Genomic DNA, 23,524 nt, shown 5'->3' with positions numbered 1-23,524 from the left:
AAGTTAAAAAAGGAAAACTAAAATTTCCTCCTGGACCCGCTATTTATATAAGTTTACTTTATGTGGTTATGACGTCATACACCTCTTAAGGTGCAATAAATTCAGGTGAAACGCAAAACTTTGATCTTTTATAACTTTGCTAATAGTAGTTGGATGCCATTAAAAGCTCTCAGGTTTATGCTTTATATTATCTTTTGAACCAGTGCCATTTTCTACTTCTAGGATGAAATCAAGGTGGGTTTTTGGCAAATTTCTAAAATATAGTAATATGCTATTAGTAACTTTATTTGAGCAGATATCGGAATGGAATGTATTTTGAGGCCTAGATTCCGTACGGATGCACCATTGTGATTTTTTTTTCAGATTTTTTGGCTGGATAGGTTCTGTGAACGCGACCTATTTCTCTTTTTGGGACACAGATTTTGAGCCGTCACTCCCTTATGCCTCACTCAATGTCAGAAATAAAATCGGTTTCGAGTACTAAGTACTAATCGAGCCCTTCCATTTGATAGCCCACTTTCGATACTCTCTGAAAAAAAAATTACACCCCCCTTTTGCATGTATAGCCCCTTTCAAACTCTGCAGAAAATCATGCCACTTGCTACATGTGAAGGGATTCACAGACCACAACTTCTCCCTAAATTTTCTGATAATTGGTTCGGCGGTTTCCGAGTAAATCGGGTGTGGCTGACACACAGATAGACATTGAGTCGATAGATCCAACACAACCTTATTTGAGTGTAATTATGCGGTGTTTCCAACGATTAGTTATCTGAAATAATAAAAAACTTGTTATTTCTTTTTCGTTGGTGTAAATATTTTTTCTTGCAAATACCGACATTTCGGGAACCACTTATACCCTTCATCAGTGCCAACAACGAAAAAGAAATGACAAGTTTTTTATTTATTCTTGCAAATACCGATATTTGGAGAACAATTTGCTCCCTTCATCAGTGCTAACAAGACTTGATAGCACTGATGAAGGGAACAAGTGGTTCCCGAAATATCGATATTTGCAAGAATAAATATATACACCAACGAAAAAGACACAATAAGTTTTTTATTATTTCAGAAAACCTTATTATTTCATACCAAACCTTAAAAACACAGCTTTTTTATTACAGTAAAATAAAAGATTTTGATTCTGATTCTTCGAAAGCACATACAAATTATTTTTAGTTTAATAAGTCTTAAGATTACCAAACTCAACTCTCTAATATTACTTTTGCGACGTTGCGTGAAATTCACTCAGGGTGGCCGTTAAGAGATTTTCTGAGGTGTGGCCAAATAGGGCTTAATACAAACCTTCGTTAGGAAATTATCGGCATGAATTTCTCCATGTTCATGCGAAAGTTCAAGAGTTACATTACCTACTTTTTTCAAAATAGCGGAGAGTGCGCCACATGATTCGAAATCAACTCTTAATATTTACAGCGATTCCAAGGATGCAATCCTTCATCGACCTAGCAGATTTCCGACTTTTTCAAAAGGCAATGACCTAGTTCGCAACAGGATTATTATTGTTCCATGAAAATTAGATGCAGATACAGCAAAATTCATTAATGCATTGCCCCGTAGGAATGAAATATGGTGCTGTGGCCTACTGCCATTATAAGTACACCCACGTTGTACACACACACCCACAAACAACCCCTGATGGGCACAATATGCACAATATTGTAACCACATTGAATAATAAATTTGTAGCTGTTTTGTGTTTTCGATACGCACTTTGCCAAATATTCATGAAGGAGAACATAACCTGCGGGTAGCGACTACGTGCTGAATATCCGAATGGGCATTTTTATTCAGTTTGCCTCTCTGCCGGCTCCCATAGTGATTATTGGATATTGAGTGGATTTATTACAGAATAGCATATTTCCATGCCGCCAATGTGACCTTTACTAAGGAAGGCTCCGAACGACCGTATTGCCTTCTATTTTCAACTCCACTTCCATACTCATACCTCGGAGTATTTTCGAAGATATTCAAATGACTGGTAGTTTAATCCGTAGCTACAAAACATAAGACAGCGAACTATTGTTTAACCTAGAAAACTGTAGCTGGGGTTCGTCTGTAATATTCCTCCAGCAATTTATTCGCATAATTGTAATTCTGAAGTCATGGTGTCACATATTCCTGAAAAGCCGTAGAAGACCATCTAACGATAAATTTCTATCAAATAGAAATACTCTCATTCAAATATATTTCGCTTTCTACGCCTAGTGATTTTAAATTTAGATAGATATAGCCTGTACATAGCCTGCAGTCGCTATAGCATGTTTTGTTGAAGGTTTTCAATAGTCCTTCAAAATAAATATTCTGCCAGAACGAATATCGATTCCGTTTCCTTGCCGGCTTGGATGCCGTTTCTAGGAAGTTGCAGAAAATCTTTCCCCGACAAGGAAACCATTGAATTGTATATTGGATTTTAAACGAAGAAAGGTTGGGGATGAAATTCCAAATTTTATTAGAAGGAAATGTAACTTTGGGTTCCCTCTCTATTTTCATTTAGGAAAATGTATCATTCCCACTTTAATTACTTTTCTTCCAGTTGCGAACCTTTCAATATCTTCAATTACTGATATTATATGAAATCAATCAAACTTAGTTGCTCATGTTTTAATCCTTATTCTTTTGCTTCTCTGTTCACCCGTCCGCCCTCGCGGAAGCAGGTGCAAGGCAAGTGATTTCCTTACACATATTTGAACGGAAGAACCATTAAGTTATTTATGATTGAAGCAAATCTATTTAAACATTCATTTAAAAATGACCATTCTCTGCTTTGGAAAGCATTCGTAAAATACCTTATTTCCTTAGTTTGCTTTTTTATAAATTTTTAGACTTCACAACTTTAATAGCGGGGATAGGGATAGGTAACCATAGCAAAGAATAATGCGAAAAAACCAGACAGACAGACAGCTAGTGAAAGAATCACTAGCAGGAAACACGACTCCTGAAGCTGACACTAAGAATGATGAAAGTTGAAAATAATGCTGAAATATTGTTTAAATTCTATATTAATAAAAAGCAGGGTTCTGAGTATTAAGGTCATAATTCCGACACGCTCTTTTAATAGGAAAACGATATATGAAAAGCAGTTTGTCAAGATTTTCACTACGGAAGGCTATTGATGGTTGCATACCTATACTTTTTCCCTTCTCCCCTATTATTTAAATGTTTCGTCTGTGACAGTCTGCACTTGCATTACCCTGGTAACTTTGATTTTTTCCACTGTCTCATCAACAGTGGACAGAGCCTTAATCTAAACAGACACTTCAGTGAATGGTTATCTTGTAGATGAGGAAATTCCGGAAATCACCATGGGACTGGGCAAAACTACTAATCACAGTGATATACCGCATCAAAGCGTCTCCTGAAATATAAATGTTCTTGTGAACCACTTTCCCACTACCCCACATGCATGACCAAATATTTGAAACCGAAGTCAATGCATCAATCGCCTAGCTTATCCATAATATCATATTATCAAACTATCATCCAAACTGGACCCGCTTCCCCAACCAGATTTGCAATCTTGATTTCAACAATCAATTTCATCAAACCAAAACACGAGTACATTCCAATAACGAGAACAAACACAAGAGCTCCACCGGGCTTGAAAAAGTCACTACCATCATCCTCGAAAAGTATCCACAGCCTTAAAACTTTTCTTTACGTTCTCATTAATTTTTTTTTGTTGAACATCCATGTTCTAGTAAGTTGGAAACGTGGACAAATTACATCAAGAAAAACAACAAATTTCCCTCTTTTCTGATAATTACAGGCCAATCTACATCCTTTCAACCTCCGTCGATAGCTTCGAGCGCCCATAAAATCAATCATTGATGAACACTGCGATTGCAGCAACTCCCAGGCTTCTAGTTCGCTAACAAAACAGATGAGTCGGTTGAACATGTTCTTCGAATCCTTAAAATCGATATCTTACTGCCAAATAATAGCAGGCCGGCAATATTGCCCTGCCTCCTGGATGTAAGGAAAGCTTTCGGTCTCACATAGCAGCACGAGCTTTTTTATAAACGGCAGAAATTCTTCACTTTCACTCCCACATCTGCTATTTATTTATTAGTTTCCTAGACGGGCGGCAAACCCAGCTAAAAGTTAGGTAGGAGTTTTTCTTCCCATAAATTAGTCCTGCAACCTCAAGCTCCACCCCAAACCACGACACAATTAAGATTTTTCAATTTGCCGATGAAACCACATATCTGTACCTCCATGGAAGGTACTGTGTGTGATCAGGTTCATTTGAATTCATATTTGGACTTGAAGGAGAAATTTGCCCCCATCCCCAGAAGTGCCAAACGATCATCTTTCGCGGAAACACAATGAGAAGTGACATAAAATACATTCATTCAACTCCTGTCCCCATCATTGAACAAGTTCTTTATTTAGGTGTTACAATTAACTTCAACTCTAAGCTGTGTAAATGATGGCTTTAAATCATTACAAACCATTACCCAATTTAACAAACCTACCCCGCAAAAGGTAGAAATTTTCTGCTATGAGCAGTCTATTAGATCCTTGATCTCATTAGGATTATTCCCATCGTCTGATGTTCTGATGTGACACATGGGGAGGCTACAGTACAAGCAAAGAGTGATCCTCCACAGATCGAGATACCAGGATCTGGATGCTTCAGGTAAAAAAGTTTTGTGTTCATCTTGTCCATTCATATATAGTTAAAAATTCAAAGTATACCTTGATATATCCTACTTCGCCATTCTTATGAGATCACTTTATGTGATGATAACGTAAGACGCGTCTTAGTTTGCGATAAATCCAACTTAAATAGACAATGTTGACCTTGTATAACTTTGTCAATAATAGGCGGATTTCGTTCCAAAGTTGTGCTTTGTAGTATCACTTATAATGATACCAAATTTTGTACTTATCACCTGAACTTAAGAAAGGTCTCCGTATTGATTTCTAAAATATGATATTACGCTATTATCAACTTTATTCGAGAAGGAATCGGAATGGGATGCTTTTTTTAGATGCGCCAATGCGACCTTTTATACATCTTTCGGTTGGATAGGTTCTGAAAACGAGGCCTGTCAGACTTCTTGGCGCACACATTCTGAGCCCTCACCTAATATCAGAAATAAGACCAAGCACTTTCATGGCCACATGACCATGTTAAATAATAAAATAAATAGTCACCATTTCCTGGATGCAAAGCGGTTCACAGACCACATATTCTCACAAAATTTCGTGGTTTCAGCCTCAGCCGTTTCCGAATAAATCAGGTGTGACATACAGACAGACAGACATTGAATCGATCCTAATAAGGTTTTTTTCTCACACAAAACTTTAAAAATTATGATGGTTCGAAAGTATATCTTGAACCATAAACTTGTGGCGCGGCAGGATTCGCAACATTCGAAATTTATTTTGAATGTTGCGAATGCGAGAAAATAGATGGCGCGCCGAACTCTCCACTTTTTAGAGCTCGCCACGGGCGTGGAGGACTAGCGGTGAGAAGGTGCCGTTGGTTGGGACAGGAAAAGACCGCATGATGATAAGCCGGTCTCTTCTGTCTCGGTCACCGGCAAGTACACACGGCTCCTTTCTCGCAACAGTGGTTTTCTTTTGTACGTGTTTTTGATTGTGATTTTAGTCATTAAAACAAAGAGAAAATTAAATCGGAATTGCTCTAGATTTTGTTATCAATCGTGTTGGTTAGTTAAACAAGTGAAAAAGATCTTTTAAAGCAATATTTAACTTGCTGTTAATAGCCAATTCGACATAGAGGCAGCAGACACTGTTACTTCAGTAACGCAGGCTTATAATTTTTTTTTTTTTTGGGAGTAGGGTAGGTGAATGCGTTTACGCACAGAGTGTTGGACTCCCGCAACAGAACGCTGGCGGACTACCATCTAAACACCTCCCTGTCATCAGAGAACTAGCCTGGAACCGTTTGACACATTACTTCGGGCTAGCCCTCCCGCTCTCCCGGCTTTGGGAGCCTTCAAGTCAGGGAATTCCTTTCACCAACGGGAGGGGAGGAATGGAGTTGTTAGTTCAGCGAACCCCTTACCGTCCGATCCCTCTGCCGGTCGATTTCAATCTTCTTCGTAGTAAGAAGAGCCCGAACATAATACGCAATACAATTCCAGCTGCCAGCGCTCTTCAGCATCTCTCTGACAATGTTGTCTGGAGAGAGCTCCCCTGTGTCTGCATAAAGCTGCTGGCGGAGGCCGTCCCACCTATCGCAAGAGAAAAAGGTGTGTTCAGCATCATCCACCAATCTATTGCAGAACACACAATCAGGAGATCGCGCCTTCCCAACCCTGTGCAGGTAACACTGAAAACCTCCATGTCCACTTAGAAGTTGGGTAAGGAAGTAATCAATCTCACCGTGCTTTCTGTTCAACCATGGGTCTAATTTGTCGATGAGCTGCGCAGTCCACTTGCCCCTTGGCTCATTTTGCCAAGAAAGTTGTCACTCGTTAAGGGTGCGTTGACGTTCTTCACGGACAACCACTTCTCTTAAGTTTTCGCTCTTACGGCGATAGATAGCTTTGCGCTCCTTGGCAAGGAGGGCAACGGGGATCACTCCCGCAATCACCATCACAGCCGGTTCGGAGACGGTGCGATAAGCAGACGCCACTCGCAAAGCTCCCCGCCTCTGTACTTGAGCGAGGCGTTTACGATGCACCTCCTTGTCAAGGGCATCACCCCATACCTCCGCACCATAGAGAAGGACGGACTGCGTTGCTCCCATGAGGAGACGTCTCCTAGTTGATATAGGGCCGCCGACATTCGCCATTAGCCGACTCAAGGCCGCAACTCCTGCTGCAGCCCTATCGGCGGCTGCTTTGATTTGCTCGAAGAAGCTCATCTTCGAGTCGAGCATTAAACCAAGGTATTTAATCGCTGGTTTTGACTCTATAGTCAACTCGCCGATCGATATGGGACGCAAGGTCGGGATTCTCCTTCTGGTCAGGATGACTACTTCGGTTTTTTCCAGCGCAAGGTTGAAACCGTGAGCAGTCATCCATCCGCTTACCCGTCGCATCAATATGCCAAGTCTGCTTTGCGCCTGTTCAACAATGCGTCCGGCAACAAGTGCCGCAACGTCGTCTGCATAACCGACCAGGCGCGACTCTTCGGGCATATCGAGTCTCAGCAGACTATCGTAGGAAGCGTTCCAGAGGTCCGGCCCTAGGATGGATCCATGCGCTACTCCTGACGTGATTTCCATCCTCCGCTGGCCCTCTAGCGTCTCATAGAACAGGGAGCGGTCTTTCAGATAATCCGCAAGAGATAACTTGGCACGTGAAAGGAGTTCTTATAATGCGATAACAATATATTCCAAAAGCGGCAATTCGCCTCCGTGAGAGGTTCACAGCAGAACGTTGGAAATATATTTGGAAAAGAAGGTTAAAAACTATATGATTCCACGCAAACACCGATGCTCAATGCTCTCACGGTCATAACATCATCATAATCAAGAGCGCAACAACTCGTATCCAGTCCAGCCTTGTTTCAATAAGAAACTATAGATATAACGGTTTCGCACCAAGGACGACCAATTTGATATTCTTAAAAGCTGTCTGACTTGCTAGACTATGTCAGCACTCCGCCATAGGCAGAGCCTGCCACTTCTCCGGGATGGATCATCCTCACCCAAACGGATTAGGTGGCTCGTCCACCGCAGTGTATTCACCTGGATTTTATCCACAATTAGCCGGTCTTCGCTATATCCATCCTTCTGTAGCAACCCAAAAATTGTACGAAGGGATTTTGCCGCAAACGCGGCGAAGAATTCGCAGTTTTTCTTTTTAAAAGTCCCAGCCTCCCGGGAATACATGAGGATTGGCAAACTCATTATCTTGTAGAATAAGAATTTTAACTCAAATGGTGAGACCTTTGGAGCAAAATAGTTTTTGTAAGCTGGAAGGGAAACAAACGTGCGCAGATTTCATCGGCATTTTGATTTTCGACCCATTTTATGTTCTCCTATCTGCGACTGCTGCTTGATGTCCGAGGATTCTTTCAAGCCAAACCCTAAAACCCAACTATACCATTTAGGAAAACACTGTCAAATAATCAGTCAAATATTTATTCACCACCGTTCTGCATCATCGACAAACCACATGGTAGCGTACTGTACTCAGTAACAGGGTTAGTTCTTAATCATGCTCCGGGAGAATTCTTAGAGAATATGCTCTCGGCCCGGTTATTGAGTTTTGTCTCCCTTGTGAAACTTTCATGGTTGCTACGGTTGTGCCCAGTATTGACACAGCAGATACTCGCTTCGAACCACCAGGACCCTCATATGGATGTATTCGTGAATACAGAAAGGTATCGAATTCCTAAAAAGGCAAGTGGCGCAAAAAATACCTTGAAGAGGCCTTTATTTTCAAAGAAAAGGTGCAAAAAGGATTCCAGTTGAACCTGGATCCTGACTCGGCTGCAATTATTTTCCTGGATGAGCCACTTGTTTAACTATCAACAACGATGAAATATTTTTGATTTAAGGAAGGTGTAAGATTTCCCCATGGATGGACTATGGTGTCCAAAAACTAAGGCAAATTTAAAATTTGTTTAAAGATCTTTAACTATTCTTCCAAATTTATTTCAGTGTCTTTAAACCAATTCTCCTCAGATACAATATATTTCCGCCAATGCATTCTAATATCCTCGAAGCAGTTATTAAAGGCAATTTCAGCTATGGCCTTCACAACTTCCTACCATTCAGCTTATATCTCATCAATTAAGTTGAAACGAGATTGATTAATTATTAATTAAAATTTGATTTATTAGCAAATTATAATCAGAAATTATTTCACAGATTTTAGCTCGAGGCACTCTTTCAAAGAAATTGGGTGCTTTTTGGTAGTAGTTGAGATTTGTCGCAGTTCAGACCAATTGTATCTTTGAAAATGGATTGTCGAATGGTGTTATGCAAACCCGTAGGTGCAAAAGAAAGTGTGCGACTGTCGTTACAGTCGATGTAAAAGCTGCGCATACACAATTACAAACAAATGCAACCCCAAAATTATTTTCAGACGCAAAGTAATTGATTCGCTAAACGGGTAGTTGGAAAATGGCTGATTCTGTAGCAATTTATGTAGCAAATTTTCCCTTTAACGAGAAGTCTACAAATCTGTAAAAATTAGCGGTGGTATTGTCAGAGTCATGTTCTCCTATCACATCCTTCAAGCGAGGATTATCGAAACTCACTTTGCCGTCCAGGTTCACCATTGCCAGCATTAAATAAATAAATAACCTATATTATTTCTTTCCTCATTCTCCTTTGGTTTAAAATATCAGTTAGTTACAGTACTTAAATTTTCCTCAAATTTGACTACTGTTGCGATTCTCCTCTTGAATTGGCGTTGAAGTCATAAGAGAGCGCCGTACAAATGTCGCAACCACCTGACTACGGGCTCATCAAAATGGGAAACGAGGGTGCCACAATTTTAAATGTATCCTGTTTACTGCGTTGTATAGTATAAAGTACCAACAAAGCCTCAGTTTGCTATAACACAGTCCTTCAGTTTCATTATCGTAATATTTACTGGTCTGGAAGTCATAAGCCGATAGAAGGGGTGCAGCACAAAGACGAACACAAACCTCCATGACCAAGCGGGATCCGATCAGGGGCAAGGAAACCGGGAGACTAGCGCTCAACCATCGCAGTGATGTATCATTGTCACAATCTCCCCAAGCCCCCCTAGAATGACCATTTGAATTTGCTCCAATTCATTTTTTTTCCTTTCAGGGTCACCATTATAGAATTTAAACCCAACTTTTCAATGTAGTATTTGCACATCACAAATTTTTTAATTCTTAAATTCTTTTATGTTAATGTTAATGTTAAATAGGGTTCGTTGAATTATGTATATTCCTGTTTCAATGACAATTCAGCGAGGAATTAATTTTTTCACTTAAGGAAAACATTCCACCCTAGTTGGTTAATTTGAACTGGCTCCCTAGAGTCCCCTTTCTGATGGGCCACTCTCTTTTCTCTCAATGTGTGTATCGCTCTGCCACAATCTCGACTGAAAATCAAATGGAGATATATTTTAGAAACTTATATTTGTAATTATTCGGAAGTCGAAAGCCGAAACATTTCTTATTTCAGTGCGAAAACGTTTAATTACTGGAAAGTAGGTTCGAATATTTTTACAGTACAAGCCCAAGAATTCCTTTTCCTTTTAGATATTCGGAGGCATATGGAAATACATTTACTTAACATATAGGTATATATTTTTCATTGCGTTGTATTCCTAACAGCTTCGGCATATATTCGATGATCTACTCAAATAGAAATAAAAAGAAAGCAAAGATATGAAACAGCGGGCGCACCGAATTCAGCCGACTCAGGTCTTCAGAGCCAACCTGCAGATGGAACGAAAAAAAATAGTTCCAAACAACCCCCACCCGGCAAATATCCGAGGCCCCCAAAAAATTGTTCGCCTAATGTCGGTATCCTTTATCTAACTAGACCTGGGTAACTGAAAGTTTCACCCTCTTCAGCAATACAAATCCCGGGGAATGCCGAGTCTTCCAGCACCCGTGTGCTGACTATGCCCATCGAAGGACTACCAAAAGCAAATCTCAGCCTGAGCAGTCCATTAGCCCGTTTCATTTTCCCTCTATGTTCCCATGCGAGGGGTGATCTGAAGCGTGATGCTCGTTTCTGCGCTGCCCTCCCAGTCTAAATTTATGGCGAGTCCGCATTTTGTAGCCTACACGCACACCTTTCCTAAATCCATGATTTTAGTCATTATGGCAGGAAACATCCCCGGCATCAATATCACCAAACCTTCGGAATTCGCTCCTACCTTCACTTCATTCCTGTCCAACTAGAGCACCAAAGAGATCGCGTGCAGGACTTGAAGAAAACTCTCTCTCATCTCTCTCTCTCCATAATCGTTCCTAGGTGGATGTTTAGGACGTTCTTTAAGGTCTTCTACACGAAGAAGGTGACTTCCTAATACAAAATGACGTGCGTCATCGAGGTAAAATTTCGGATAAATTTGATATCATTCCTTCTCGTTATCGGCGACTTTTTCCATGCTGCCTTGTCCTAAGGACTTGGAGGAGTTCAATGTGGAGTTAAATTGATAATATGTTGCCTAAATATCAACTAAGCCGATTACATGTGCTTGCTCTCGAACTATCATTGACCACCAAGGTTCTCAATCCGACCGGTCGCTGTATTGTCGATATTGCTTAGCGGGTAGAACATCAAAGGCATCAAACAATTTTGCGTAACTACGTATCGTTGCTTTTGTCGCTGGAAGCACCGAACTCGATGTCACTCGACATAGAGGTTCTTTCTGGTGCGGATACAGTATTTCCGTTCCGATCAGTATCCCTTATCCTGTGGAATAAATCATATTATTTAGTTCTTGGAGTTCTTTGGTGGTTCGGCCTCATCCGATCAAGAGTGTATATTTGTATTTCAGGTGGGGGAGAGGCAAAGCCTCTGAGCACTCAGACTCTAGTGGCCCATTGTACTCGATACTCCCGTCTAACGGAATATCCCTGATTCGTTTATGTATCGGAGGATTTCCGTTACTGTATGTGATGCTACAAGCTGCAGTTGTAGCCCATCAGTAACAAAAATCTGATGGCTGAAGCGTCCATAGGCGGGGCACTTACATAGAAAATGTTAAGTGGATTCTGCTTTTTCATTACAGGTTGGACACGTACCATCTTGGAGAATTCCTATATGTCTAGCTAATGAATTATGGCCAGTCAGAATGCCCACAATACTTCTCCAAGTCTTCCTGCTTTTCGATAGGATAAACTTTGCTTTATGTTTGTTTGGTTCTGACAGGCATTAAGGCTCAGACACCTGTCATTATGGAATACCTGTCCTCAGTTTTTGAAGACAGCATTAGCCAACACTCCAATTGTTAGTTCCGGGGGTGGAGGGTATGGAGGAAATCGAACCCACTTTTGCAAACGCATTCAAGATTTCATTTTCCTCTACACCACAATGACCGAATACCCAAACTAGTTGCACCGTATTCAATCTAAAAATAGAGTTCAACTGATTTATACATTCCTGAACGATTGAAGTAATCAAAGAGCCGCTCATTGCCCTCAATGCAGCTTGATTTTCGCTACAAATTGCAATGCGCCTGCCCTTCAACCGCTCGTCAATCATCTAAGTTGCCGTCTTTAGGGTCACATTCATTTCAGCCTGAAAGATCGTTGTATAATGTCCTAAGGTAAGAGCCCACTTCACTGCAAAAATTGGATTCAGTTCTCCCAACAACTCTTCCAATCCTCTGCGCCCCCTACGTCTACTGTCTCTTTATTGATCTAATCAAATTAGTCCATGAGCCTCTATATTAATGCGAAGCAGTTATCGTCCTCATGGAGAAGGGCCATCAGATTACTTTATACTTCGAATGCTGCAGATTTTTCTGCGATACCCTCAGCTTAATCTGCTTGGGATCGTCGACCTCCATCTCTTCCACCCGCTCGTTGAGTCAGGTCATCGTCCAGTTTTGCACAGCGTGCTTGCTCTTGATCAGGATCAAAATACACAACGTGTCCTTGATTTGATTGATAGTTGGCGCCTCAGACACCGACTTTCAGTTAATCGAAATGAAACCACAATGGTATTATTCACAAAAGGAGAAAACTGGAGGAACTTAGCCTTTCAGAGATGAGGGGTACAAAGCTTCAGCTTTTTGAAGAAGTAAAATATGTGGGAGTCACTGTAGATACAAACTCCTTTGGGACAAATATGTAGCGGCAAAGTTGAAACGAGTTCTCACAGTCTATGGACTTTGCAGATGAACCTTTGCCTCAACGTGGGGTAGGCATACATTGCAATCATTAAGTCGATATCCGCTTATGCATTTGTAATGTGGTGTGTTAAGGTGAGACGAAAATTTCCACCGTAATTTAGTCACACAGCAAAGAATTGAGTGTTTGCTTCTTACCGGTGCAATGAGTATGACATCCAGCACAGCCCGAAATCCATTACTCAATTTGCAGCCAGCGGATATATTCATTCAGAGCATTTCAATTAGAGCGGCTCATAGAGTAATTCGCTTAGATCTATGACGAAACAACGAAAGCAAGGTGCATAGCTCTATCGGAAGAGCGACTGACAGAACTGAATCTAGCTCTTACAATGACCGCTGATTTTCGGGTTCCCATTCATCCACAAAAAAATCACTTCGGTCTGGTTTAAGTCTGAACTTGTGACGGATTTCACTTGAATATAACTTGTACCCATTACGTGTTTGCGATTATAAATAAGTGGAGCGATTACCATATGTCATTACTTTCAGTCACGTTGTTCCCAGTATTTCATTCATATTTAATTCATCGGACGCTGCCTCACCTCTGCCCTGGACGAAACCGTCAGTCAACTTTTTCTTTTTTTGGAAAACTTAGGTGTTTAGCCCAAAAAAGAGGAATCCGTGGGCTACAAAAGGGGAAGTAAGTTGCTTCCCAAGTGGTCCGGTCCGTCACCAAGTGGGTGCGGATTCAGGACTCCCAGCATCCTTAACAGCAATTGTCTTCATAAACTTGGAACGAGCTTTTCATAATGGGAGATAGCAGAGCCTAAATGCCGTTAGACGCGCATACCGGGAAGTTTATCTACTCGAAAAGCAGTGGCAATAGAAGTATTGTAGGAATTGTACCAGATGATACATGTCCCTCCTGCAATGAGGAAGCGGAATCCACGGAGCATTTTCTATGTGAATGGCCCACCTGTGGGCGTATCAGACATCAAATCTTGGGTGCTGATGTGCTCCAATTGCAACGGGAAATCATGCGATACATAAATAACTCCGGGATATTCCGGTAGACGAAGGAGTCGAGTACAATGGGTCATCACAGTCTGAATAGTCAGAGACTTTGGCCCCCCACCAGAAACACACAACCAGATACAACCGAGAAATTCCTACAAAATTGGTCATTGCATTCTATGCCATGCGTCCAAGCCCTTCCACACACTACACCTTTTGTTTTGTATTCCTTGGCAATCCCCTGACTTCTTTACTCTTCACAATTTTACTCAAAATATGTATGAATTGCTGGTATTGGCTCATCAATAAGACTTTCACTTCTTCTTTTAAAATTTGCGATAGGAGCTCTGTCCAATTGGATGAGAATTGTTTCTAGGCTGGAAACTCCTAATCCGTCTACCGTCTCACTCCATAGTGTTGCTGTGCCTGGTACCGGTTGCGCTGTCCTCGATGGTTGCTCTCTCCTGGCTGGATGTACAAAGTTCGTCCCCATTTGATGCACTTGATTTCAACACCTCTTCCTCAAATTTAAATAATGAGAGGATATCCTTTTTGCTAGTCGTTACTTATTATGGTACGCATATACCAATATTTCGAGAACAACTTGTTCCCTTCTTCAGTACTATACGTATGCCATGCCTACAAGCATAAGCAACCAACAGCGGAAAGGGAATAGTCCTATTATTTATGATATTATTAAAATTTAATCGCTAGAAACACCGCAAGAATACGCTTAGCTGGACGTCTTCATTATTATTCTATTAGATATTATTGCTTTTTAATTGGAATCCATGACGTGGTCTCACGAGTGATCCGTGGTTTTTAAGGGATGTATTCGGTGAAATTATTTGTTGATTAAGTGCATGTGTACATCTATCTTCATATATAGTAGTAGCAAAGTAAGAAATCTCATATGAGACATGAGTGCTCGAATATAGGTGAAGGGATATGTTCTGCACAAAACTTCTCACTTCTGCCTATTATTATAAAAACTCCAAAACTCTGTACTGCAGGGATCATTAGCTCTTACCAAACTCTTTTTTTTTATCGAGGGGAAACTACGTACGAACGGGGTAAAGGGTTCACAATGTGCCAAAGTATGTCCTTGTTACTATGCTTGTCCGGCAGATAAGCTCCTAATTTATTTACAGAACCAAAGCGTGTAAAATTTTAGGAAAAATCAGGAAGTGTCAAGTCTTTAACTAAATCTTTAGTATATAAAAAAAGGCAATATAAATGCAGAGTTAATTGTACTTGAAATATTTTCCCCGAAGTATCCTTAAAGGCAGACATATAAGAATAACATGATTAAGCCGAGAGAACTGTTTTTATCTATATATATATATAACATATTTTTATCTGGACATGGTTGATATTTTGAAGGAAGTATTTTATCTGTTATCATTACCACCCCAGTCATTGCCACATAGCTCTATCATTTCTTCGACCCTTTAACTTGGCCTCCACTCCGAAATTATTTATTCTAACAACGATGAGTAAGGCATCCTATTATAAAAGAATATTGAAAATGTCTTATTCTTACCTGAAGCTCAGACGCTATACTCATATGTACACACTCGCAAGATATTGACTTCCTGTAGCATCCTGTTCCGATAAATTTTTGAATAGTCGTATGCAGTTTTGAACACAATACCGTACGGCTTCTGAAATGAAATTGACGACTTTCATCAATTTTCTTACAGTCAGCAGGATCCCCATTCAACAATGTACATTTTCCTAACTCAGGATCCTGATTTTGAGGCCATAGAAACACCTACACCTAAAGCTTGGAAACTTATTGCAATTCGAAATCATGCAAGTTCGTTTAGCTTCCGGAATTTATCGGAAGTTCTTCACATTTTATTTTTCCTCCGAGCACAGAGAAAACCTAGGAAGATTGTTGCAGAAAATGCTCTGCCCCGCAGAAAGTGGGAGATAGAAGATGCTTCGGATCAGTAATCAATTTATGGATCTCAATATTTTGCACAGATTACGTGAAATTTCACCTAAATCCATTATACCCAGTATCTGAAATTAAAACTTGTAAGATGTAAGAGGTTGTTGAGTCTCGGAAAATTCATAATTTTTTAGGAAACGAAGTTATGATGTTATTAATTTTCTATCTGAAATTTCTGTTATTCAAGATAGAGGTATTGGTCTAATAAAACGAAATTGGATATTGCACAGAAAGTACATACTCCCAAATTTCATAACTTTATGCTTAGATCGTAAAAGCAAAAAGATTGTTTTTCCCTTTAGATACTAATTCACTTTAAATACAGTGGACAAACAAATTATCCGTAATCCTAGTTTAGAAGGAAAATTGTTAATTAATGTGTTGAGCGTGAAATCACTGGCGCAAATGTTAACAAATAGGACTGAATAATATAATCTAATCTAATCTAAATTCAATGATACTTTTTGTTCTTCAGAATCCCTGTCAACATTGCTATCATATATAAAATTTTATAGATAAAATAACGGGAAAGTGGCAAACATCTGAAATTCGTTCGTTTCATAACTATGTTAATGTACCACTTTCGGAAACAACAACTTTATCCATGAAAACTTGACAAGAGTCGCTAACCAATTTGAAAATGCGGTTTCCTATACTATCGACAAGGTTGTTTTATGGAAATAGGGTTCGGTAGTATTCCACAATGGTTGCCTAAAGGTTCTCCATTCGATTTATGCTTAGCAAACAAACGGGACATGGCTAAATGTTGGTGATAACGATTTCTTTAGTGGACAAGCAGAAGTCAAGAAGTCCTGGAACTCTATAGACGTAGGAGAGCTAATGGAAAACTCATCATTAGGCAAAACCGCGTACTATTACCTGTTTGGCGACGAATTCAGAATTCAAAGAATAAAACCTTGCAATTGAAATTGCGTCGAGATGATATAATCAAAGAAGAACAAAAAAGGTAGAAATGAGAAGCTATTTATTTGAAGCAATATGAATATAGGTATGTACTGCATTATTCATCGACCAATACTGACAGGAGGTTCTGGTTCTCCAACAGACATTAGTTTCGGCTCTAGACAGTTTGACGACTGTCTAATATGTGTGAAACGCAGCATGGGGATGGGAAGGAGAGGCAGTAATGTGTAATTGCACATCTGTGGATGGAAATATCAGATTACTCTTAATGAGGCAAAGAATCGACTTAAAATGAATAGTGCAATCATGGAATAACGGAAAAGCTAGAATATCTTCTTAAGCATGATACGGAAAGACAGTACATTCAAAAACAAACTTCGAAGTGATGGTGAAGCGGGATTATGAGCTAAGGGCTTTAGACAGGAAAAAGGCATATATTTTATTGACACATTCAATCCGGTTTCAAAGTATTTCACCTTTAGACTATTATTAGATTTAAATGTTGAGCTTGGCTTAAATATGAATCACTTTGATGTGCCTATTGCAATTTTAAATTGTCTTCTTTCTAAAAAAGTGTACATATATTTTACAGCGCAGTTCATGGCAGACCGTTCAACTTAAACTTAGATGGAAAAAAGTAAAGCTGTGGTCCATGCTTTTTGGAAAAATGTAAAAAAACTGGAAAGACTAATTTTACCTTTAGCTGTCTTTCTAGAACTGCCTTCGGCGGATGGTGAGGACAAGCTGGTGAGACCCACATTGGACGTTGCCGATTTTTCGGTCAACGGGAATACCTGGACCGAAGCCAAGGTTTATTAATCAAGGTTTTCACAATTTTCTCTTCGATTCGAAATGCACCGAAGAGGCTGCCTTAAGATGGCTTCAGTAGGTAATTCTAGGTCCTGGTGAACATCATACACACCATGTTGGATGGATGGAATTGGATGCCCGATCCTCGACGGAAACACCATTCGCATGTTTGGTGAATACAACCCGGGCACTGATTTGGGACTCGAAAGGGTAAAGTTCATGAATACAAGGAAATACAAACCCACAAACGTGGGAGACTTCAGTTTAGTGCTCCAACTTGATCAAAAAAGTTTGACATTGCGGAAGAGCACCCACTCTACGGCGCTCTACCTTTCCCTGAAAAAATTGAAATTCAACAAAAGCTGGAAACTGTAGAGTATCATTTTTATTTAGAGAAGGAAAAACAATAATGGTCCTTGACCCAAGCAAAATGGAGTAGCGCGCTTCACCACAATGAATCTACTTGTGGGTTATCCTATATGTATATTAGCAGAACCCGCGTATGGGGGGGGGGGGGGGCACTGGCAAAGGGACGCCTTTAACGGACAAGCGAAAGAAAGGGAAGCAAGAGGCGTCAACGGAACGGAATAGCAGACCGGTCGAACTAGAGAAGGAGCTACATCAGAATTTGTGTAAAGAGACCCATGGTGTATGAGGGCATAGTTACGGCATTTCTCCGATAAGTCGACCAGGATACTCTTTGACGCTGACTTGGTTACACACCGATCGTGGCATACATTTCAAACTTTTTCCATTACGTATCAAACTATGCTTATGTCAGAACATTATGATTCGTCAAATCCATTCCATTTAGTTTAACTATTGTAGGTGATCCAAAGGTGGAATTCTGAAAAAAAAAAACGGATTGGGGGAAGCCAAATGAAATTCATGAGAAAATAGTTCAGCTCCCTAGGCAAGTACTAAATTAGCGATAGTAGTGCAATTGAAAACTCTGGAGCGCTTTGAAGAATCTTGCTCTACTATACGTGGCAAACGGCGTAAAAGGATTCCCAAGAGGATGGTGGACTCCCTAGATTCTTTTGTCCTTGTTATAATTCATACACATGTCGCAGGGAAGGAAGCAAATGCAACAATGTAATCACTTCGGTGATTTTTTGCTGCTTTAACTGCAAAATCCGCCAATACACGCCCAAGCTTATGCGAATGACATGGCTGTGTCAACTATTGGTCGGTTATGTAGAAGTATGCAACGCGGCATTAACATGGTTGATAGTTGGTTGGAAAACCAACAAAAAAAATCCTATAATGCTAAAAAGGAATGTTTATTTGCCATAAACCAGAAAACTAATAACGACAAAGTAGAGCGAACACAAAGCAAATCTGCTATAGAGAAAAACAGACCAGCACATCCCCTTAAGTCATTAGTAGCCATACACGTCATCTAGGAGAAGCACACAAGAGTTAAGCACAATTTAGGGGTTGTCAAGGAGGTTAATAACTTTCGATAATTAGAAAATTAAATTGCAGGATATTTGAAAACAAAGGGATCAACCACCATCTATAAAGAATTACAAGCTGACCCGTGCCTGCGAAAATCAAAAAAGGTATAAATTTGCCTGGAAAGCCGTGAAAGACTTTTTATTTTCATATATTGATATTTCGAGTATAGATCTCATATCGGCTAAGATTCGCTGATCCTCGATTAATAACATTAATTAAGATTTTGCTATTTAAAGGAAAGCTGGAGCAGGTTATACTAAAACTGGCTGAAGAAGAAAACAACTGGTCCTCGAAATATCGGTATATGGGAAATAAAACATCTTTTTGGGTTTTGTAACTACACCCACGCCGGACAAAACTAACGGTAGAATTGATAGTTTTTGCCTGTAAATCCGAATAATACCGCAACGGCTTTATTTACAAAAAGGGGAAAACTGAAAGATCTTGCCGTTTCAAAGGTGAATAGAATGAACTTTTAACTTCCGGAAAAATGAAATACCTCGCTATTATCCTAAAGAAGAAATTTCTTTGGAACAGTCACGTGATGATGAAACAAGCTCTCACAGTCTTTTTTGACAGGGGGTTAGGCCTTTTATAGTATTATGGATGTATGTTGCTATCATTAGGCAGACGTCCGCTTAACCAGATGTGGCGGTGCAACGGAGTGCAAACATGGGAACCATTGGGAATTCGCCTCCGCCGCTGTATTAACGGCCGCAGCAAAATTGCCTGATAGCGGCTGGAAGAAATATCAATTATAACATTTGTCGAAAGACGAAAAGAGGTCAGTTCACGTCCGCCGACCCGAGAAAACAAAAAAAGCAAAGCTTGTGATATGTGAAAAATAAAGAAATGAAAAAAATAAAGTAAAATTTGAGTAAACATCGGAGTCTACACAATCATTATTAGAGATAGACCCCAAACATGCGTAGGCTTAATGAGCTAAGGTATGACAAAAGAGTTTCAACTGTAAGCTAGCCCCACTGTGAAAAACTCTCTATTACGAGTAATTTGATCTCGTCTCCTCTCGGAGCTCAGGATCCATTACTCAATTTGCAGTCCTTACATATATGATAAGTATCCCGGCTACTGCAATGACAGTAAGTCTTACACTATTTATCTACGTCTATGATGAAACCGCGTGCGCGAAGAACCCATGGCTTCAGAAAAAATATTGGGGGAACTGAATCCAGTTTTTCTAATGCCTTGGTTTTTCATATTATCATATATCTATTTGGTAAAAATATGAAGTTCTTCGAGAGCGTGGAGAAGACTGGGATCATTTAGAAGAATACGATATACCCTGGTTGTTCTACATCGATAGCTCAAAAGCAGAACAGGAGTGTGGGTCAGGAGTCCATCTTAAGAATCAATATGTAACGGCCTTTCCGACTGCAGTGTATGCAATTAATTGACGGGCGCTTTCCCTGTCGAGAAGCAGGACAACTTGTAGAATTATTCCTATAATTCACCAGCTGGACACATGGTCAGAATCAGAGTTCTAGATGATAAGTGTCCACCCTGTAATGAGCAAGTGCACCGCGCATGGCTATATCAGATATCAGATTGTTGTGCTTATGTTCCCCTGTTGTGACAGCTAGCTTCACATCAACTAATAGAAATCTTGCGATACATAAATGAATCTGGGTTATTCTGTTAGATGGGCGCATCAATTACAATGGACTGAGTGCGCAGAAGCTATGCCTCTCACCCACCTCACGCACACATAATGATCTTCGCTCCTAACCGCAAAACATGTAACTCTCCCAGTACGACTCTTGAGCCGTCCCATCTGTTCAGGTCAAATATTGATAAACCCAGATTTAGCATATGTGATTGTAAGGAAACCGATGCAACAATATCAAGACGCAAGAAGCCTAATTTATTTGCTTGTACTTCTTGGCGAGATCATTGAAAGCTGTTATCCTGGAAAAAATATGAGAGAGACGCCTTGATTGGTATGATCATCTAACTGGCGCTGACCGGAACTCATTAACTAAGATTAATCTGAGTATCGAAGTTGATGAGAAACTAGCAAAAGGCCAACCGAAACAATTAGGGATATGTCAGAAGGAAAATGGAGAGTCTATCGAGATCAGTCGACCCCGCTTCTGAAGCGGCAAACGCTAAAGCACGCAGAGAAGATTACTACTTAACTAAACGTTAGGGGTTAGCATATAAGAAGACTGCGTGTAATTTGTATAGTTTTACTGACACCTATAGGACTTCAGGTCGTATATTAGGTTTTGCTCTATGAAGACGGGATCAGTCATTTCCTTTGAACCAAAGAAAGGCAAGTCGAGAAACCGGAAGCTGGACGCTTCAGGTATGAAAGTTTTGTGAATTTCATTTCTAAAAACATTTAAGTGGACATTTGCCCAATTAATACCTAGCACGTAATATATACACGTATATTATGTGAGAATATACACTTTCACCTGGTACTGACATTCAAAGTCCTGAATTTTCACAGAAGGGACAAATTTGACCTATTACAGCTTTGGATCTAGAGAAAGCGTTTGACCGTGTACCACACGAACTCATCTGGTATGCTTTACGACTGCTCTACCACGATCCGAAAAGTAAAATTCGAAGTATGGCGGGTGTATCAAAACCGCTTCGTGTCTCTGCTGGTGTTCATCAAGGAAGCGCCCTCTCACCACTCCTCTTTGTTCTTGTTATGGACACCGTCACACGGAACATCCAGCGTCCAGCACCCTACACATTGCTTTATGCAGATGATGTTTTCCCAGCATCTGATAGCAAAAATGATCTCTAGCAACTTGTCCAATGATCGTCTCATGCAACGCGGTCTCAGATTGAATCTAAACAAAACTGAATTTTTGACGACCGATCCCCATGAAAGAGGCACAATCACTGTCAGCGGCAGTGATCTACCCAGAACTGAGCGATTTAAATACCTCGGGTCAACGCTATCAGCTAATGGACAACTGCATTATGAAATTGCTTCACGCATTAACGCAACCTGGATGAAGTGGCTTTCCACAACTGGTGTTCTTTGTGATCGACGTATCAACGAACGTCTCAAATCGAAAATTTACCGCAATGTTGTCCGTCCTGTCGCTTTCTATGGTTTTGAGTGTTGGCCAACTATAAAAGACAATGAACGGCGTCTTGCGGTAATGGAGACGAAGATGTTACGTTGGACTAGTGGCGTGACACGTTTTGATCACATTCGAAATGAGGATATCCGCGATCGTTGTGGGGTTGCACCGATCGTGGAAAAGTTGCGAGAGAGGCGTCTTCGATGGTAAGGTCAAAAAATTATCACTTTGTACCTCCTGCAGGCTTCGGAAAGTACTAACCGAAATGTACACCCCTCTCATGCATGTATGGGGAGCCCCCTCAGAATGATGTAACTTGCTGCATGCGTGAGCGTTCACAGTTCTCACCTTTCTACCAAATTATCAATTGCTATAACCGTTTCCAAAAAATACGTGTGACAGACGGACAGACAGTAAACCGATTTTAGTGAGGCTTCGTTTTACACGAAACTTAAAAGAAGCATTATCCAACACAGAAGATAAGTATATGATCTTGTCCCAATCTAATAAGGATGCCATATACACTTATCTGATGAACTTATTGTGTGGATCGATCCTAGCAAGTGAGGTAATAGCACTAGGTTTATATAGCGGCAACCGAAGTTCTGTCAAATTGGGATTTAATAAATTGTTCCTCAATACATGTACAGAATATATTAGTATAATATTTTATTTTGTAAGCAAATATGTTTCGAAAAAAGGTGGAAATTAACAAAAATTTAAGTAAAATTGCAGGTCATGATTGGTGGGCATTGTGCATTAAAACTCATAAAATTGATCGCCTGCCGAACCAACAACGACATCATTAATTGGGTGATACCTAATTGGAGGCACTTCAAAAGAGTTGTTAGAGAAATTATTTATTTCTTTTATTTAATTACGGTTTGTGTTTGCCTTTGTGCCACTCAGCTGCTGTAAGCTTCCGACGTACACAGAATTAAAGGCAACGATAATGAAACTAAGGAAAAAAATAAAAATAAAATAATATAGCGGTGCACTACAAAGGAGTGTTTGTTTTTTTGCCAACATCGAAGACTACGTACGTCAGAAAGAAAAACTAGTTTAGAGACGCAACGGAGAAGATAATGGAAACAATGCCAGGTAAAAAGATCTACAAATACGGGAAATGGAAATTCATTAGAAAACAGCAATGCAAAGTGCTGACACCAATAGAGAGTTTACGCAACTGTTCTCCTTCAAATATTGACATTGTTGGAAGTACGAAGAGAAGAATTATACTCTACAGCTTTCCTTCAACGATAGATCTTGACAATGAAGAGAGATGTAACTGACAATATGGAATATCAACCGCTTTTACATTCCTTGGACTCTGCTCCCCGTATTTAAGGTTTATGCCACAAAATAACGGGCGAGAAGAGCATACTCAATCCCAAGTATCAACTGCTATGACATTCGATGTCACTTCTTTCAATTTATTCAAATCACGAAGTAGCTCAGGGTAAAGTATTTACTTATAAAGATTCAATTTTAGTTTGTTCTAGGAGAACACGCCAATCGAAATAATCTCATTGCTGAGATTGAAGTCATAC

The 23,524-nt window shown here is 40.1% G+C and overlaps 1 protein-coding gene across 3 annotated transcripts in view; it reads right to left on the bottom strand.

Moving 5' to 3' along the window:
* The window catches only part of LOC119652334 (hemicentin-1), a 447,036-nt gene that overhangs the window by 370,867 nt on the left and 52,645 nt on the right, over positions 1-23,524 (bottom strand). For 2 of the 3 annotated variants that reach the window (XM_038056346.1, XM_038056348.1), the window contains exon 2: positions 15,301-15,421. The exons of the other annotated variant lie outside the window; for it this stretch is intronic. The gene's annotated coding sequence lies outside the window, so the exon portion shown is untranslated. The remainder of the gene's footprint in view (positions 1-15,300; positions 15,422-23,524) is intronic. 3 annotated transcript variants of the gene reach the window in all.

The sequence above is a fragment of the Hermetia illucens genome, chromosome 3 (genome assembly GCF_905115235.1).
Source record: "Hermetia illucens chromosome 3, iHerIll2.2.curated.20191125, whole genome shotgun sequence".
NCBI classification, from domain to species: Eukaryota; Metazoa; Arthropoda; class Insecta; order Diptera; family Stratiomyidae; genus Hermetia; species Hermetia illucens.
Note: the sequence above shows the minus strand (reverse complement) of the source record. Positions and strands in the feature narration are given on the sequence as shown.